The following is a 6,601-nucleotide window of genomic DNA, read 5'->3' as shown; positions in this document are numbered from 1 at the left end:
GCTGGGCAATTTTATCACTTAATTTGCTCAAACAAGCATGTAGTGAGCTTGCAGTCTTAATTCTGCAGAGCAGGAGCCACATTGGGTCGGATGTGGCCTGGAAATTATTTTCCTCAACATTGCAATATCAGTTTCGTGATCCCCAGACACTTGTGATTTCTTTCCTTCCATTTGAAATGTAGTCATTTATTTGCTGAGTAGGGCATTCCCTCACACACATTTATGTGGCTTCCTGTTTTGCTCACATTTAAAAGTACATAAACGATTTTTCCCATGGGTTTCTAAAATGGAACGACATATCTTGATAAATGTACTGCAGTACAGAATAATATGAGTGCACATACTCATACATCTTATGCAAACACATACAAGATGAACATGATCACAGGCACAACTGACACATAAACAGCAGCTCAAATGGCGTATAAACTGCTGTGTTGGTTAATAAGTAAAATGCTCCACACCAAAGCCTGAAAAAGACTCTGTTTGGATGGGGGTAATGCAGCAAACAAGCAACAGGTTTCCTTATCAGTTTCATGTGACAAGAGGAAGACAGGCAGGGATGAGATGAAACCATGGTCAGGAGGGGCAGAGGGGTGGAAGTGACCCATGAGGATAACAAGACGCACCTGCGCTCAATTAACCTCAGTCTGTCTGTGTCTGTGCTGCAGTAAACACTGACAGATGAGACAATGGACTGAAAGGCGAAGCTGCTATGTGAAGCCGACCTGATGGGGAGTGTCCCGGAAACGGTGTTTAATAAAGACAGCAAGAATCACCTGCAAAAGGAGCAACAGTGTTTCTGGCAACAGTGATCCAAAATAAATTATTCATCAAGTAATCACATTTAGCCTTGATTTTATATATCTATATATCTATATCTATCTATCTATATCTATATCTAACTATATCTATCTATCTATCTATCTATCTATCTATCTATCTATATCTATCTATATCTATATCTATAGATATAGATATAGATAGATAGATAGATAGATATATTTCACCTATTGCGGGTTATTTTTAGAACGTAACTCCCGCGATTAACGAGGGACCACTGTATATATATATATATATAGATAGATAGATAGTTATTTATTTTTTCAGCAAAATTCATCAAAGTTAATGCTGTTTTCATTCCCAGAGGGAGGCTTGCTGTACTTTACTTTAGTAGTTTACTTTCCTGGCCAGTGAGGTAACACAGTGCACAGCATAAAACACATATGCATGTCAGAGTTATGCACACAACATTATCGATTAGCACCTTCTGGACAATGAACTGGTAAAGACTATGCGGCTCAAACCACTAGGGAGCTTTTCCACCAGTTGAATTCCTCCATTTGTATTACTGCTTTCAGCAACGTTGGCTGTTGGCAGGAGACCAGTCATTGTAGTTATCCAGCTACATTGCATGTCGACATGCTGCTTGATAAAACCACACTCAAGGAATAGTATGTACCATCAAACTTTTCCTGTATCTCATCCTCTAAATCCAACTCATCATCCTTGTGTTGTAAGGCCAGAAAAAAGCAATTCAAACTGTGCTGTCTACTGAAATCATCTTCAACCTGAATGTTAAATTGTATGACATCTTTATGAAAAGAAAAAGGTATGAATAAAATATTTATACAAACGTATTAATCTTTAATCCCCTCCCCTGGCTTTTGACTGGCTTTGTCTGACTGACCCCTCTTGGGGCAAATAGCAGGCTATTGCAGTTAACAAAGATTAATCCCAATCCCACGATGCAGATAGTGTGCCTTGATAATGAAAGATGCCTGGGCATCAGTTGCATTGAGATTTTTCTTCCTCAGAAGTAAAATGTAGGCTAGTCTTTAAATCTTTATGACTCAAACTAAATACAATTTGGCAATGTAGCATTTACAAAAATCCATTGGGAATTGAGTTAGAAGTCAGAGGAAGCAGACGTCAAAAGACCAAAACAATGTTTCTTTTGCATTTTTCAGTATAATCCTACCACAAATTTTCCAAGAGTACATACATCTTCTGAATTCTTGAGAACTATTATCCCCCCTTCACTGTAAATATTGCATGCTATTGTTGAGCAGAGAACTACAATAAATTGTTTTCATTTCTTTGATGTTGTACAACTGCACTCTTATGACCTGACCGTTCCATTACAAAGGACTATCTTCATTTGAGGATCCTGTCATATAAAGCTATTGCCTCTTTCTAAGCTCATTATATGATTAGCTGAGGCCACACATGATGAAATATCTCCAGGATTGGGCATTTCATCTCGTGATGACATAGATAAACTGATCCAAGCTTTTCTTTCTTCCAGAAGATTACCGCAGTGTACTACTCTCCTAGATTTCTCGATAGAATACTCACATAAAACAGAAACTATGGTCATGGGTGTTTGGTATTTGTCTCTCTTTATTAGTTAAATGTCATCCTGTGTATTGGTTACTGTTACTGCTAGCCTTGACTCATGACTGCTGGAAACAGAGCAGCTGACAACAAGAAAAAGATCATAATGACAACCTGGGGGGAAAAATAGAGAGAATAAACCCCAGTAGGTTTTTCCTGGTGTAACAACCCATGGCACCAGCATCCTGGACTAGTTGAGATATTTGGGCTCACTCCTAGCAGCTATAAGCAAGCATAACAGAAAAATACCTTGGGAGTCTGTGAGAGCAGGAGTGGAAGAAGATCACAGACAGGATTAAAGGCTATAGACTTTGAAATGGACTTGATTCTGTGTATGAAAGGTACTACAGCAGTCACTTCACTACAACAGAGGGAACAAAGTGTCAAGTTTGATCTTGTGGCTTGGAAATGGTAACAATTAGTTAAGAGGCTTCAAGGAAAGAAGATGTGCTTGAAAGAGAGTGTCCTGGGACTGTACATTAATCACAATCTCATAAGAGCGCCGTTATATCAGCAGGGCAAAGTCAAAAAGCAAGTTAAGAAACTAAAGTTCGCAGTATTCCTGTCACTGAGAAGGCAGGCACTATAGCATCAGTTTCTCCTCACTACTTAGTCCTGTCTTCTTATGAGTCTGTGAAGCGCACTGAGACGTTCATATAAAATTTACTTTAAATAAGGCTTGATGTGACTTCAGTCAATCAAAGTTGCTTTCAGTGGAATTATCTCGATTGCATATCATCTATAATAGATACCCTATAAGGATTATTTTCAGCATTACTGATGTTAGTTTCAGTCCCAACAGTGTCAAGCACTACTCAGAAGCAAATTCAAATAAAACACTAAGCTATCATTGAAAGTGGTAAGTTGTTTCTGTGCCTTCCTCAGTCATTTACTATGGGCTGTGTAAAATTAAAGTGCTTATTGTGCCTTCAGCAAAGATGGGGGTGATAATATGAGGTGAGAAAACCAAGCAAGAGCCAGCCTCTACTAGACTACGCTTCAGCTCACATAAGTATTGTATTTCGTCTGCTGAGAATCAATATCTTTCAAAAAGAACATCATCAGGAAAAGCCCGTGGATTTTGAGAGGTCTTGCCCCGTGAAGAGACCCCCTGACCATCCACACCCCTGTCTCAACGGGATCCCTCACAAATGGTGACGTCATTACAGGAGTGCATTGGTGAAAGGGCGGTGTTTGCTGCAAAGTATCCTGCCCTATATCAGCTTGTGCTGCAGTATGAGTTGCCATGGCAATCTATGCAGGTTAAGAGTAAGCCACCTTCATGGCACTGAATTTTTCAGCCTTGTGTCGCTGCTCAAAATCGTGTTATTGTCTGATCTGTATCCACTTCATCCAATTTGGAGCAGTACACTCCCAGTGAGCCTCTCATTCTTGCACCAGGGAGGGAGTTAATGGACCAAACTTGGTGGATGTGTTATACTCACATGGAGCAGTAAATACCACTGTATGGGTAAGAATCTGAGCTATTACTTTAAGCCTAAATTTAAGGACCAACACCTTAATCTTGCTTTGTAGAACAACTGTCTGCTATTGATGGCCAATCAAAGTCCAGACTTATAGCTGTTCTGCCTCTGAAGATGCAGTCTTGCAGTTCAATTAAACTAATTCAGTTCAACATTTAACATTATGAAGAACAGTATTATTATCCTATAGCTTATTTGAAAACAAATCATAAAAACTGAATAACACAGAATCTTTAAGATTGATGTTTTGATGTCTGCCACCCCCAGGAATCGACTGTATCCTAGCTGCCGCCAGCTGCGTGGGACAGCAAGGAGCTGTCACTACTAAGTCTGGACAGGCTCCATTCATTTGGCAGCACTGTCTCAGATTCTGAGTACTGTTTTTAATTGGTTCTCATGTTTGAATTCACAATGCACCCCTGCCAGCTGAAAGAATGTGCATTTTCCCTTAAACTCTTATGCCATTATTATGCTATTATTAACTGATAGGCCATTAGCTATGGTTATGATTGTGATTTATTAATCTCAGTCAGTATCACCATCACTATCAATCACAGCTCCATCCATTATTTGTGGAATAAACTGACAAGATCAAAACACTCTAGAGACTGTCTCTAGAGGCTGGGGTTAGCCAAGCTATCAACAACCCTGAAGAATTTTGTCCAAAAAAGATTACACAAATGAAAACAGTCTTTATAGAACAATTTGTCTCACAGAGAACCTTTGAAGAACTTTTTCAACCACAAAATGCTTCCCCAGACACACAGTGAGAGGGTTCAGAGAAGACTCCTCTTGCAACCCTGATCTGGAAGAGTGTACTAATTTGGCAGCAGAGGTAGAGCAGTGTGGTTGGGAAATTAGAGTGCCACGGCAGCTGGATGCTGAGGGTGTGTGCAGCAAATTCATTTCCTAATGTATTTGGTTTGGTTTCATTTTAGCCAGGGACTAGTGGTGCTGCAGATCGATGACAGAATGCTGAGTTATTGGCATTTGCTACTAATATTATACTCAACACTGTAACATATTAGATTGCTTGGTCAGTGAATGATGCTGATTTCTTGAATTGCAAATTCAATCATTCTTTAACACATTGGGCTTCAGTATGGGTGTCTGTCCTGGATAATGACCACAATAATTAAAATATTACATCCAGGGTATTGGTAAATGGATTTGCTCCACATTATGTCACTTATTACTTAGCCCATATAAACTTACTCAAACTCACCTAGGATGGCTGACAGGATGTAGAAATCCGTGTCATTTTCCATACACTAAGCAAAATCCAAAAACAACAGCTGGGCACAAAGCCCGTCCCATCTTAAAAGCTTCTTGGCATTGTCAAGTAATCAGACACCACCTCAGTATTTATAAGAAGAAAAAAAACACCCTAAAACAATGTACACAAGTGCTTTAGTACACTGTCAGTGCATGTTGAGTGGATTATGTCAAATGGCTGTTACGGGTTACTATCAGCATTGTAAGAGACTTTAGTGTATAGTACACTGCCTTATACATATCAGGGAAACAACTATGAGGTTTTAGAAAAAGAATTAATGTCTTGCTGTCTTATAAAACACTCAATAAACGCCGGGGAAGAGGAAGCTATCTATAAACAACAATAATACAAATACTGGGAGTCTTATCATTTAGTGGTAACTCAGTGACCACTGCAACTTGGGTTTCAGGACATTTTCTTTGAACAATATGCAGAGGGGAAAAGTTGAACCAAAGCAGATCTTGCTCTAGACAGAGTGGCCATTTACCCTTGTGTGTCACATTATGTGTGTTATCACGTCAAGGATAATTGGAAGTGTGGGGGAGAATACCAAGCGGGGATACTGAGGACAAAATGATGGTAAAGGAAAACAGCAAATGCCAAGCTCAATATGCAAGCTGCCATCACAGAACTGACACAATATGATGCACTGTCACAATATTATGTGCAGTATAATCCCACTATAGTGATTCACATGTCTAGCCTTTGTTTGTGCTGGCAAGTGTATTATGAGCACATTCTTATTCGGCAATGATGATCTGTCAGTCCACAACAGAGTATGAAAAAGTGTACTTGTATTCAATAGACAGTGTGTGTTCACTGTGAAATAATTACACATTCAAGCTTCAGAAAAAAAAATGTAGAAAATAGTGGACTTTGCCAGAAATATTTAGATTGTAGCAATGTAATCTCTCTCTCTCTCTCTCTCTCTCTCTCTCTCTCTCTCTCTCTCTCTCTCTCTCTCTCTCTCTCTCTAAACACATACAAACACAACTGCACACTCAATAAAATATCATTAGAAGCAACCAATTTTTAATTTTTGTTTAACAGTAAAACTTGTGATTAAATCTTAATAATCGAGTTCCTGTAGAAGTAGTCGGGAACATCTCAATTCACAGGCTGATAATTAACTGTTGGTATGGCTCATTAGCTTCACTGTCACTAAATTTACATCAAGGTCACAGTTAAGGAAGCATGAAAGTAAATAATATGTTTACCAGTAATTACTGGTCTAGTTATTTGTGAAGAAGTCAGTTATTATCTGAAATTATAGAAAAAATGAGCTGAAATCATTTAGATATTTTGAAACCATACTGTATGCCTAATGACTAAGAATTTGTTTACTGTCATGATATTCTTGTTTATTCGGGTATTTACAGTGTTAGCATATTTGTTTATATGTCAGTGGTATTGAATAATTTAGATAAAATTAGTTAATTTCTGA

The sequence above is a fragment of the Myripristis murdjan genome, chromosome 19 (assembly GCF_902150065.1).
Source record: "Myripristis murdjan chromosome 19, fMyrMur1.1, whole genome shotgun sequence".
In the NCBI taxonomy this organism is placed as follows: domain Eukaryota; kingdom Metazoa; phylum Chordata; class Actinopteri; order Holocentriformes; family Holocentridae; genus Myripristis; species Myripristis murdjan.
This window is presented reverse-complemented; position numbering follows the sequence as displayed.